Here is a 14,281-nt window from a genome sequence, read left to right as displayed (position 1 = left end):
AGAGAGAAACATAGTGACAGACAGAGAGAAACATTGTGACAGACAGAGAGAAACATAGTGACAGAGGGAAACATAGTGACAGACAGAGAGAAACATTGTGACAGACAGAGAGAAACATAGTGACAGAGGGAAACATAGTGACAGACAGAGAGAAACATTGTGACAGACAGAGAGAAACATAGTGACAGAGGGAAACATAGAAAGAAACATAGAGAAACATTGTGACAGAGGGAAACAGAGAGAAACATAGTGACAGAGGGAAACATAGTGACAGACAGAGAGAAACATTGTGACAGAGGGAAACAGAGAGAAACATAGAGAAACATAGTGACAGAGGGAAATATAGAGAGAAACATAGAGAAACATTGTGACAGAGGGAAACATATAGAGAAACATAGAGAAACATAGTGACAGAGGGAAACATAGAGAGAAACATAGAGAAACATAGTGACAGAGGGAAACATAGAGAGAAACATAGAGAAACATAGAGAGAGAGCTTTAGATGACCAGTGTGGACAGAACACATACTGTATGACACATCAGCCTTGATCTTTGGATTTTTAGAGTAGCTAAGATACCACCATGATACCAAGATGAGAATATTTGTGGATTCATGTATTGCAGGGGAATGATGAAAATCCATCACTGTTAAATGCATTCCTCAGTCGTGAAATTACTGTGGGCCTATGTCACTGCACTTTCTAATAGAACTTTCCCCATGTAGACAGCAAACAAATGAAAGACCTCGGCTAAATCATCTTAGTTCTTCAATTCCATTTGCTTCGTTTTTTTCTTCTTCTATTTCACACAAAAATATATTATTTTCCGTACAGCTGAACAAAAAGCCAAAAAGCTGAAGGGACCACATTGGATTCTTGATATGATGTAAGAAATAACCGAACCATCTGTGGGCTTAAATGTGGCAGAAAATCAAAGAGTTGACTGCCTCAGCATGAGAAAAACAAGATCAAAACACAAGTCCCTTTTGACAAAACCTCCTCCACTGTTGTCCATGATCACCTGTTATGTACATCTCCACAGGACCACCATTTCAGTATGTGTGTCTGTTTGTGCGTGTGTCTCTACCTATGTCCGTGTCCAGACCAATGTGTGTGTGTTAACAAGGCTGTAACAATCTCTGTCCAGACTGTTTACAATCCCTGAGGGTTAAATGTAGGTTGAACTTCCCCAGTTTGAGCTAGCAACTGGCTACTCTGATCCAAGTCTCAGTCCCTAGCACTTATCTGCTGCCACCCCTCTATCTCTCACAGCAGGTAGTGTAATTGTTCTCTGAAAAAGCCTGTCAACCATCTTGAAAGTTCTTCCAAAGCCCCCTTTATCATAACACTGTTGCTGATTGGCTCTGGGCTATAACCACAGCAGAATGACTCAGAAACAAAATGTTTTAGCCTAGTCATTCCTTTCTGAGATATATAGAGAGAGGGGGAGAGAAAAAGAGAGGATTAAATCGAGAAAGTGAGAGCAAGAGAGAAACCAACAGAGAATATAGACTGGAGAATACGCCTTCTATGCCAAATCACTTTTTGTTCCCCTCATGCAGCAGAAACAAATTTTAAAACTGTCATACTTTAATTGAAATTCCATCACTTTTGTGGCTGCTATTGTGGAATAATTTGATAAAGCGCTGTGACATGAATGCACATGGCAGGGTGTGACTTCCATTTCTCCTGCCTTTTATTTCCCCCGTTCAGTCCGTTATTTAAATGAACCCCTGTTCTGTTCTGGCCCAAAATTACAGATAAGAGAAAAGGAGATGATAACAAGGGCATAAAGACACCACCATTTTGGCTGAAACCTGGAAACATGTCATATTAAGCTTACGTCTACCCAGATACTAAGCCATGTATCGAAGGGAAACATCATATTAGCAACCAGAACAGCTAAACTGTTTCTTTACATTTGTTTCCATTAGTTTCCAGTTGGTACTTGCTAACTGCTAATAATTGGCAGCGACTAGCATTCTGTCGAGCCAAAATGGAGGTCAGAATCCCATCCCTTTTCCATGCAGTGCTACTACAGACCACAATTCAAAGCCATAGCAGTAGCCGCCCACCTATCTCCTCACAACTGGCTACAGACATGTGGCATGTCTGTTGAAACCTAAACCGCCACTGAAGAACAGCTGCAGAGAGAGGCAGTCGTGGGGCATTCCCTCCCATTTGTGGCACGTGGGGGGTCGCCTGATCGCCCCTATAGCTTTAAGTCTACATCCTCCCCCATGAAACCAGAGGGAGAGACAGAGGAGAGGATCTAGAGGGTAAAATTGATTTGCTTGGTAATACTACTTAAAAGTCTAAAGAAGTGTCTTGGTTGGAGATGTGTGTGTGTGTGTGTGTGTGTGTGTGTGTGTGTGTGTGTGTGTGTGTGTGTGTGTGTGTGTGTGTGTGTGTGTGTGTGTGTGTGTGTGTGTGTGTGTGTGTGTGTGTGTGTGTGTGTGTAAGTGAGCATGTACATGCGTGCCTGTGTGATGCCTGTGTGATGTCAGTGTCCATCACCTTGTCAAGTCTTCATTTTGACAGGGTGATGGAGGCATACACACATGTATGGATGCAAACACACATCCACACGCACACGCACACACTCAAAATTTTGGACACACCTACTCATTACAGGGTGTTTCTTTATTTTTACTGTTTTCTTCATTGTAGAATAATAGTGAAGACATCAAAACTATGAAACATTTGTTTTAAAGTTTCTTCAAGTGCAGTCGCAAAAACCATCAAGCACTATGATGAAATTGGCTCTCATGAGGACCGCCACAAGAAAGGAAGACCCAGAGTTACCTCTGCTGCAGAGGAAAGTCCATTAGAGTTAACTGCACCTCAGATTACAGCCCAAATAAATGATTCACAGAGTTCAAGAAACAGACACATCTCAACATCAACTTGAGGAGGAGACTGCGTGAATCAGGTCTTCATGGTCGAACTGCTACAAAGAAACCACATCAATATGAAGAAACTTGCTTGGGCCATGAAACACAAGCAATGGATATTCAAATGTTTGATTTTTGGTTCCAACCGCCGTGTCTTTGTGAGAAGCAGAGTAGGTCAACGGATTATCTCTGCATGTGTGGTTCCCACCGTGAAGCATGGAGGAGGAGGTGTGATTGTGCTTTGCTGGTGACACTGTCTGTGATTTATTTAGAATTCAAGGCACACTTAACCAGCATGGCTACCACAGTGACAAGCCATCCAATCTGTTTTGCCCTTAGTGGAACTATCAGGACAATGACCGAAAACACACCTCCAGGCTGTGTAAGGGCTACTTGACCAAGAAGGAGAGTGATGGACTGCTGCATCAGATGACCTGACCTCCACAATCACCCAACCTCAACCCAATTGAGATGGTTTGGGATGAATTGGATCACAGAGTGAAGGAAAAGCAGCCAACAAGTGCTCAGCATATGTGGGAACTCCTTCAAGACTGTTGGAAAAGCATTCCTCATGAAGCTTGTTGAGAGAATCGAATGCCAAGAGTGTGCAAAGCTGTCATCAAGGCAAAGGGTGGCTAATTTGAAGAACTTCAAATATAAAATATATTTTGATTTGTTTTACCACTTTCTTTTGGTTATGACATGATTCCATATGTGTTATTTTATAGTTTTGATGTCCACTAGACAATTGTGTGTGTGTGTGTGTGTGTGTGTGGGGGGGGGGGGGGGGGGGGGGTGTAATTTGGACCTGCTGGTACAAATAAGGTAGATTCCACCAGATGATTACAGGGAAAGACACGTCGATGGGATGATTGTTAGCAGGCCTTTTGGCACTCTGTGGCCTTCTCTCTCCAACCAGGTTGGCGCCCCATAATTGCAGCCTGTGTTTATGTATCCTTTTTATAATGTAAGTGTTGATTTTTCATTCAACAGCTCATAATGGAAGGCCACAGCCTTGGCTTGCATTCGATGAGCAGTGCTCACAGACACACACACACCAAACACAAGCACACACACAAAACATTTATTTATTTATTTTTACTTCCCCTTCTGAAATAGGATGGTGAGTCATAGCCAATTAGATTTGGTGGGAACAATAGCAGTGTAAAACGAGAGCCCAATTCTTTGAGAGGGTACTTGGTTTTGTCTCATTCAGAGACTGAATGCTGAGTTTATACCATCTCAAGATGTTTCAATTATATTAGCTACAGTGCCTTGCGAAAGTATTCGGCCCCCTTGAACTTTGCGACCTTTTGCCACATTTCAGGCTTCAAACATAAAGATATAAAACTGTATTTTTTTGTGAAGAATCAACAACAAGTGGGACACAATCATGAAGTGAAACGACATTTATTGGATATTTCAAACTTTAAAAAAAAATCAAAAACTGAAAAATTGGGCGTGCAAAATTATTCAGCCCCTTAAGTTAATACTTTGTAGCGCCACCTTTTGCTGCGATTACAGCTGTAAGTCGCTTGGGGTATGTCTCTATCAGTTTTGCACATCGAGAGACTGACATTTTTTCCCATTCCTCCTTGCAAAACAGCTCGAGCTCAGTGAGGTTGGATGGAGAGCATTTGTGAACAGCAGTTTTCAGTTCTTTCCACAGATTCTCGATTGGATTCAGGTATGGACTTTGACTTGGCCATTCTAACACCTGGATATATTTATTTATTCCATTGTAGATTTTGCTTTATGTTTTGGATCATTGTCTTGTTGGAAGACAAATCTCCGTCCCAGTCTCAGGTCTTTTGCAGACTACATCAGGTTTTCTTCCAGAATTGTCCTGTATTTGGCTCCATCCATCTTCCCATCAATTTTAACCATCTTCCCTGTCCCTGCTGAAGAAAAGCAGGCCCAAACCATGATGCTGCCACCACCATGTTTGACAGTGGGGATGGTGTGTTCAGCTGTGTTGCTTTTACGCCAAACATAACGTTTTGCATTGCTGCCAAAAAGTTCAATTTTGGTTTCATCTGACCAGAGCACCTTCTTCCACGTGTTTGGTGTGTCTCCCAGGTGGCTTGTGGCAAACTTTAAACGACACTTTTTATGGATATCTTTAAGAAATGGCTTTCTTCTTGCCACTCTTCCATAAAGGCCAGATTTGTGCAATATACGACTGATTGTTGTCCTGTGGACAGAGTCTCCCACCTCAGCTGTAGATCTCTGCAGTTCATCCAGAGTGATCATGGGCCTCTTGGCTGCATCTCTGATCAGTCTTCTCCTTGTATGAGCTGAAAGTTTAGAGGGACGGACAGATCTTGGTAGATTTGCAGTGGTCTGATACTCCTTCCATTTCAATATTATCGCTTGCACAGTGCTCCTTGGGATGTTTAAAGCTTGGGAAATATTTTTGTATCCAAATCCGGCTTTAAACTTCTTCACAACAGTATATAGGACCTGCCTGGTGTGTTCCTTGTTCTTCATGATGCTCTCTGCGCTTTTAACGGACCTCTGAGACTATCACAGTGCAGGTGCATTTATACGGAGACTTGATTACACACAGGTGGATTGTATTTATCATCATTAGTCATTTAGGTCAACATTGGATCATTCAGAGATCCTCACTGAACTTCTGGAGAGAGTTTGCTGCACTGCAAGTAAAGGGGATGCCCAATTTTTCAGTTTTTGATTTGTTAAAAAAGTTTGAAATATCCAATAAATGTCGTTCCACTTCATGATTGTGTCCCACTTGTTGTTGATTCTTCACAAAAAAATACAGTTTTATATCTTTATGTTTGAAGCCTGAAATGTGGCAAAAGGTCTCAAAGTTCAAGGGGGCCGAATACTTTCGCAAGGCACTGTAAGTCCCTCTGCTTGGTTCACACTATGTAGGCCTAAGCCTTTAGACCACAGTGGAAAATATTAAAGGCTAAGTATATTTCAAAAAGTCACTGGAAACTTGATAAACATCTTCACCTGTACACCTGGAGCGCGGATCATGATGCTAACTGGTGTAAACTCCAATAACATTTGGCTATTTTCAGAATGTGGTTGCCACAATAGCAACATTTTACTAATGATGTGATACCAGGCCAAGTACCACAATACCGAGAAGTATCGTGACACCACAGGGTATCTGAGTGACTCATTACAAAATCAATGGGGACCCAGTGTCATGCTACTTTGGGAATTGTAGATTCTCCCTGACTGTCTAGTTTTATTTTCAGTGATTGTTACTTCTGAAAAAGATGATCTTCTTTAAAAAAAATATATATATAACAATGAAAACATTTTACCATCATATTTTTTTGGGAGTGGCGGCTACTATTAACAGAGTGGAAACACTGCACTTTTTACTGTATAATAGAAAAGGATAATGCATATTTGCTCTTATCCAAAGGCCTACCTGTGATTGGGCAGGCGGAATGTAGTAAGGGATATAAACGCATAATGATTTAAGTTTTTATTGTGACAGTAAGGGGAAAAACCACTAGGCCTTTATGAAACCATCCTACACGCTCCCTCCCTCCCTCCCTCCCTCACACGCACACACACTTACTCCTTCTTCCACACACATCCTCTTTGTCTCTCAAACACACACACTTACTCCCTCTTCCACAAACATCCTCTTTGTCTCTCAAACACACACACTTACTCCCTCTTCCACACACATCCTCTTTGTCTCTCAAACACACACACTCACAACACCAGTAGCGGTGCAGCAGTAACATCACTGGGGAAGCAAAGCCAGGAAAAAAATGCCATATTACAACCTATGTGTTGTGATAATTGCGTTGTTTGCTTTATAACCTGTTAATTCATATGCCTTGGCATCGTGATATGTAGGCCTAAGGCCGAGACAATAAGAAGACACAGTGGCAGAATAAATTCAACCACGTTTTGTCTGTCTGTCAATGACTCTTGGTTTTTGATGAGATGTGATTGGTGAGTATCCAAATGCGCCAGGACCATTCAATGTTGAGCTTGTTCAGTTTAGCTCAAGGCTGATTGGATATTATTTTAAACTTTTTTTTATCAAAGGTGGCTAAATGCTCACTGGCTTCCCTTGCATTCAATGCTACAGGCGGCAACAATATCATACTCTTTTTGACCAGACGGCATCAGATTGTAAGGACCGACGCCAGAGATGAGAAGCAGGTACGGGGAGTTGAACATTTCATCGGTAACAGACAGGAAACAGGACAGGAACAGCGTCAGCACACAGGTATACAAAGACAAACAACAATTAATGCTGAAGCAAGGAACAGAGAGGGGAACCAGACAGATATAGGGGAGGTAATGACAGAGGTGATTGAGTCCAGGTGAGTCCAATAATCGCTGAAGCACATGACTGGGGGAAGGAAGGTGTGCGTAATGAGGGGGGAAGAGCGGGAGCAGGCGTGACACAGATATATATATTTTTTGTAGGCTAGTTGAGAACAAGTTCTCATTTGCAACAGCGACCTGGCCAAGATAAAGCGTAGCAATTCGACACATACAACAACACAGAGTTACACATGGAATAAACAAAACATACAGTCAATAATACAGTAGAACAAAAGAAAAGAAAAAGTCTATATACAGTGAGTGCAAATGAGGTAAATTAAGGAAATAAATAGGCCATGGTGGCGAAGTAATTACAATATAGCAATTAAACACTGGAATGGTAGATCGGCAGAAGATTAATGTGCAGGTAGAGATACTGAGGTGCAAAGGAGCAAAATAAATAAATAAATACCAGTATGGGGATGAGGTAGGTAGATAGATGGGCTGTTTACAGATAGGCTAAGTACAGGTGCAGTGATCTGTAAAATGTTCTGACAGCTGGTGCTTAAAGCTAGTGAGGGAGATGTGAGTCTCCAGCTTCAGAGATTTTTGCAATTAATTCCAGTCATGGGCAGCAGAGAACTGGAAGGAAAGACGACAAAAGGAGGAATTGGCTTTGGGGGTGACTAGTGAGATATACCTGCTGGAGCGCGTGCTACGAGTGGGTGCTGCTATGGTGACCAGTGAGCTGAGATAAGGCGGGGCTTTACCTAGCAGAGACTTGTAGATAACCTGTAGCCAGTGGGTTTGACGACGTGTATGAAGCGAGGGCCAACCAACGAGAGCGTACAGGTCGCAATGGTGGGGAGTGTATGGGGCTTTGGTGACAAAACGGATGGCACTGTGATAGACTGCATCCAGTTTGTTGAGTAGAGTGTTGGAGGCTATTTTATAGATGACATCACCAAAGTCGAGGATCGGTAGGATGGTCAGTTTTACGAGGGTATGTTTGGCAGCATGATTGAAGAATGCTTTATTGCGATATAGGAAGCCGATTCTAGATTTAATTTTGGATTGGAGATGCTTAATGTGAGTCTGGAAGGAGAGTTTACAGTCTAACCAGACACCCAGGTATTTGTAGTTGTCCACGTATTCTAAGTCAGAGCAGTCCAGAGTAGTGATGCTGGACGGGCGAGCAGGTGCGGACAGCGATCGATTGAATAGCATGCATTTAGTTTTACTTGCGTTTAAGAGCAGTTGGAGGCCACGGAAGGAGAGTTGTATGGCATTGAAGCTCGTCTGGGGGTTAGTTAACACAGTGTCCAAGGAGGGCTACACATACAAAGACATAGGGGCGCTGTTTCGCTCACTCGGATTCTTTCTCTAGTGAGATACTTTCAGCCTCTTGCGAATTGAAGGAAAATTATGAAACACAGAGAGACGACAGATAAATTATTTCATATCTATTTTAGTTTTTTTCTTGGTAAATCTTGTTGAATACACACCACTGCACACCACTTTCTTTCACTCTCCCTCACACAGACACACCAAACAGAATTTAAGGAACACCAGAAAAATAGATGTTTTTGCATAGAATTACAGTGATTAGCCATATGCATCCTACCTTTGAAGCATCTCTTTAAGTAGGCTATCTATCCTTTTTCTGTTTTCCCTGTGCATAGCCAAGGGGTGCCATGTTGTAAGCTAGCTAGCCAGTGGCAGTGCCACTCAAAGGCTGCAGAGTCAGACTGGCTTGCTTGTTCTTACAGGCGAAATGAAAAGACATCTACGTATCCACTTTGCTGGCGCTGCGAGCCACTCCAATAATTAAACAAATGTAACAACAGAAACCTCATCACTACCTTCACACCCCAGCTCGCAATTACGGCTAAATAATATTGTAAAAGTGATGGACATGCGGTTAAAGAACGGACGGAGAGAAACAGCGGAGTAGGCTAAGAACCAACTTGATCTGAAAATGTGGTCGGAGGGTGTGACGCAATTGCGAAGCCTCCTGTGCCACGCAGAGGCCAAATTGAGCTCCGTACCGCATCTTCGTGCGCCGCTCAAATGTTGCAACAATGCAGAGGGCTCCGTATAGCTCTGCATTGACATGATTGGTTGACGGTAGGTGGGAGTGGGAGGTCTTGTATAAACACAAACTCACTTCTTTCACAACAGCTCTGCTCATCCATTCTGAGCCGCTCGGCGAAGGGCACAAAGTATGAATGCCGTGACTTCTGCAGATGCCAAATCACCGTAAATGCTGCACGGCCAATGCAGACGTCGGAATGACCATGCAGCGCCTTTCATGGCTGGTTAGGGGCTGCTCTCAGCTGTCACACGTAGTATTGGATGAAGCACTCATAGCTCAGTGGGTGATACACTCTGCGTCTGCACACTTTTAGTTTTTTCTGATCTACACGATTCACATGGATGACCTATTTGGAGATGAAACGGTGAATAGAGTCTGCATCCCTGGGGAATAGAACATTCTAGCCAGGTGAGTGTACAACAAAAACATGTCTTGGGGGGGAACGGGAACGAACAAAAATGCTCTGACTCCCCGCAAAGGGAATCTATTAACCCTTTGGCAGCAGGCTCTTCTCGTGTCAGCGGCCTGTGTACTGTATCATCATTTTCAGTTCCAGCACGAAACACACACTGCAAATTAACTAAAAGCCTCACTTTCATCGATACACAATACAGTCTTCCCCTGCAGCACTGAGTCATAGAAACTTGGTTTGTTATATGACAAACGGTTCTTCAAACACAGCCATAAATTGTTTCAAAGGACCTCACAAGGAAAGCAGCCAAGGACAGAGGCAGACAAGGTGGTTGCTTCAACCCTGCTTTCAAAACAGCAAAACTCATCTCTCACAAGAGCTCTCTTTGGGTTGAACAACTCAAATCAACTAGGCTATTCCATGTAAACGTATATTTGTTTAGTCTCCTCTTTTGAGGGAGGCTGTCGTAATGGCGAAATTAGAAAGTGAACAAGTAGCGATGGGCGCTAATTGCTGTGTGTCAAAATTGGGCGAGTGCTAATTGTTGGAGCTGGAAACTGTAAAACATTGATGACAGGATTGGTGCTTGGGTGAGCTCTCTGAAAGTGCTTACTGCCTACAAACTGCATGGAGATTGCTCAATCACACAGCTGCTCACGTAAAGAGACGTGCACACAAACACACACACACTCATACGCACACACACAATTACAAAGCACTTACGAGACATTTTCAACACCTCACTACCCCAACCTCTCTTAATGGATTTTATTTCACTCAGAGCAACAAACTCAACACAACCCAAAACTGAGCTATAACGCAGCTGAACGGGCATGGACTGTAGAATAAAAAAATGCCAAGTCATTTGCATGTACTGTTTCATACATGCACATACTCTTTTACTCTGCCTAGAAAAAGTCTCAAACACAGAAAATGTAATAAAATGATATACTGCATTAAAAAAAGCAATTAAACCAACATGTGATGACTTTCTTTAAAATATAAGAATATACTTTATCAAAAAAGATCAGCAGTAGACCAGCACACAGCATTGCAACCTTATTATTCTCAAAATAAATGATAGACTTGTATGATCACAACAGGAGCTTAACAGCATGGAACATCTCTTGAGGGGCATTGGTAAGGCAAAGGGGAGAGAATGTAGCCTGTCTTCCTCTGGCATCACTGGCCATCTCAACCCCATTGGCCATTCTCTGCTCTGCATTCCGATGTCTTACTGTCGAGTAGAGTATGCTATGAAGGCCCCTAGCGGCTAAACTTGCTCAGCGAGCACAGGTGTTGTTCGCAAGTTTTATTGGAAAAATTGTCATGGAAAAAAAGGTTCGCTTTCACCTGATTTAGTGACGGGCGTTTTCGCCTTTATTTGTTTGCCCTTTCCAACGCCTGTAAACCCAGGGATACAGTTCGCCCTGTCCGACAGTTAAGTTAGGACCGTTGGGAAACACAAATGTGTTCCAAAAATAGGCGACAACATAGATAAGACGCGCGTCTCTTCCAAGTGCGAGGAATGCGGCTTTAAATCATGATGGCAGATTCCACAAAAATAGCTGTTTTCCAATCAAACTGTGATATCACTATCGTAATCTTAAAAGAGGACCATCGATTAATCGGAAAATAAAAATCTGAGAAGCAAATAAAATACTTTATGAATGTTTTATGAGCCCGATCATCTATCTATTTATGAGCCCGAATGGTATTATTCTACCATAGGACTACACAATACGATAATTGGTATTATTCTACGATAGGACTACACAATACATTAACTGTATTTCCGTAGCCTTCTGCTGTAGAATTTACATGATCATACAGTAAACGAATACCCAGTTCCTCAAAATCGTCTAGTCTACTGGAATAGTCATAAACATAATAACTAAAATACCTATTGTTATCCTGTTCTAAATGTGCATGTATATTGAGTAATTTAATTCAATGGGACGCTCTCGTCCTTCACAAAAAAAGGCACTGGTCTATCAGTCAATTCCATCTCAATTAACTGCAGTCTTCCTTTCCACTTTACAGGCCTACATAATAAAAACAACAAACTAATCGATAAGTATAACTCACGAAATGCCTTAGCACAGACATAGTTTGGTGCTCCAATATATTTGACAATAAACAAATACAACAAATCAATCGCATCTCAACACGCACAACACTATTTGAAAGACTTGTGGCGACGACTTCAATCCGCTCACACTGTGCGTGAGAAGTCATACATCTACAAATTTGCCAATTTGAATGGTCATTTCCATAGAAGCTTACCTTATCATATTTTCATTCAGTCTTTGAACTCGGTCTCCAGTTGTATCAGAATAGTCGCGAATTACATCCAGAATGATAGCAGTATTAGATAAATAATCCGTCTGTACTTCTATATACGCTTCGCTTCCAGTCTGTCCGTTCTTATTTCGCCTCTTTTCCTTTACTTTGTTTTTTTACTCTTTAAATTAATCTTCCTCACAGCAAGAGGCAAACCACAACAGCGAGCGTATGGACCAGAACGTCCAGCGATGAAAACGTGGTATATTTCCCGTCGTTGTGCGCGTTAGGTATTCATTATTCTATGTGTCGAGACTGTAGTTCTGTGTGTGCCGTGCAGCAGGGACGCGTTCTCGTTCTCTCTTGCCGACGACACTCATACACAGACTGCCCGACTCAGGCACAGAAACGGAGAGGGGATGGAACGGTGACGTCACTCAACAGGAACAACTAACTCACCGGGATCAACTTTCTCCCCTTCAGTCGACCAAAGTAATGCTGACGTTTGGACACCATGACACTTAACAGTTTTGAGGGAAACATTTGTCTAGCGTGGTAAAATAATCGGTCAATTGTTTTCAGACGGTGAAAATGTGTGAATTGAAGAAGAAATGTGTGTGTGTGCACGGGAGGGAGAGAGAGAGGAGGTATGACATTTGAAATGTATTTATTATTTTGGAACTTCTGTGAGTATAATGTTTACTGTTGAATGTTATTTTTAATTTCACTTTTGTTTATTATCTACTTCACTTGCTTTGGCAATGTTAACATAAAGCCCTTGAATTGAGAGAGAGAGAGAGAGAGAGAGAGAGAGAGAGAGAGAGAGAGAGAGAGAGAGAGAGAGAGAGAGAGAGAGAGAGAGAGAGAGAGAGAGAGAGAGAGAGACTTTTGGCCATTTAGATTTAATTCATGGGCTTAGTTTTATCTGAGGAATTCCAGCATTTACTTACACAAGCCACATGTAGTTGAAACATGTTCAAGAGCAATGATAACAATACATTACCGATGACAATGCTTTTGCCCTTGAAGAAACAATAATGTAATCACTAATGATTGTTTTAACAATGTAAGAAGCACTACTCATATTATATTTACTACTACTACTACTACTAATGCTACTGCTCCTTCTGCTACTACTACTACTACTACTAATGCTCCTTCTGCTACTACTACTACTACTACTACTTCTACTACTACTACTACCTCTACTACTAATGCTACTGCTCCTTCTGCTACTACTACTACTACTTCTACTACTAATGCTACTGCTCCTTCTGCTACTACTACTACTACTACTACTACTACTACTTATACTTCTACTACTTATACTGCTCCTTCTACTGCTTCTACCACTACTACTTGTACTAATGACACAATGTGTTATTCATCTCTACACTTTTTTATAAGCCAGTATTATCGACTGGGGCAAACATATCATTGTGCATTGTATTCTGCAGTTCACCAAGCCATAACAAAGTCAAGTGTATGCTGGGACCTTATTTAGAGGATGAAAAACAATGTCCTGGGGCGACGAATGAGTGAGGGTGTTTGGAGAAAACTTGCTTTTGTGGCAGGGACCCAAAGCTTCTGATGAACAACTTAGCCCGCAGGCACAAACATCTCGCATCTAACAATGGTAACATTGAGAGAGCCACCTCACTCAGTGTACCAGTGTCCCAGCCAACTCTCTGTCTCTCTATCTCTCTCCCCTCTCTCTCGGTCTCTCTCTCTCACTCCCCATTACATGTATCTGATTGAGTAATGTTGATTTATCCACACAAATAATATTGAGTTACACTTTAAGGGCAAAATTGGATATAGGAGCGTGTTGCTGAATATATATTTTATAGGTTAAATAAAATAGGCGGTTTTATAACAATGAACAATATGGGCACACTTGAGAAATATGTCATTTCAAATAACTTTTGATTTAGCAATTATCCAGTTCTGGCTATGTGAAAATGACAGGTTTGTTTAGACAGTGAAGTTCAGTTGTGCCTACAAAAGCAATGTTGTAAAATTGTTTGAATGTCATTGAAATTATTGTTTGAAAAACGTACGATTCAACCAGAGCCAAAGCCACAATTAAATGATTCGTCCTTGACATGTTTTGGTGGGTTTAAGCCTACATAATATGATATACAGTGTATGCATGCATATACCTAAAGTATGTAACATGAAAATGTCGACATTTCTTGAAAAGTTGTTGACATTTCTTGTAATGTACACCTTAAACATAGTGACTAGACATGCTCAGACACATTACAGTACAAGCTATAACAGAAATACAATATGGCCGCAATACGACTAGCTACTGTTTTCAAGC

The 14,281-nt window shown here is 41.7% G+C and overlaps 1 protein-coding gene across 22 annotated transcripts in view; it reads right to left on the bottom strand.

Moving 5' to 3' along the window:
• The window catches only part of LOC110531736 (receptor-type tyrosine-protein phosphatase delta), a 614,032-nt gene that overhangs the window by 198,098 nt on the left and 401,653 nt on the right, over positions 1 to 14,281 (bottom strand). For 9 of the 22 annotated variants that reach the window (XM_090183819.1, XM_090183822.1, XM_090183820.1 and 6 more), the window contains exon 1: positions 11,959 to 12,376. The exons of 5 other annotated variants lie outside the window; for them this stretch is intronic. The gene's annotated coding sequence lies outside the window, so the exon portion shown is untranslated. Of the gene's footprint in view, positions 1 to 11,958; positions 12,395 to 14,281 lie in introns of those variants that run through there. 8 more of the 22 variants (XM_090183807.1, XM_090183816.1, XM_090183814.1 and 5 more) reach the window with 2 other exon arrangements.

This window comes from Oncorhynchus mykiss, chromosome 9 (genome assembly GCF_057628025.1).
Source record: "Oncorhynchus mykiss isolate SJ-2025 chromosome 9, ASM5762802v1, whole genome shotgun sequence".
Lineage (NCBI taxonomy): Eukaryota > Metazoa > Chordata > Actinopteri > Salmoniformes > Salmonidae > Oncorhynchus > Oncorhynchus mykiss.
This window is presented reverse-complemented; position numbering and strand designations above follow the sequence as displayed.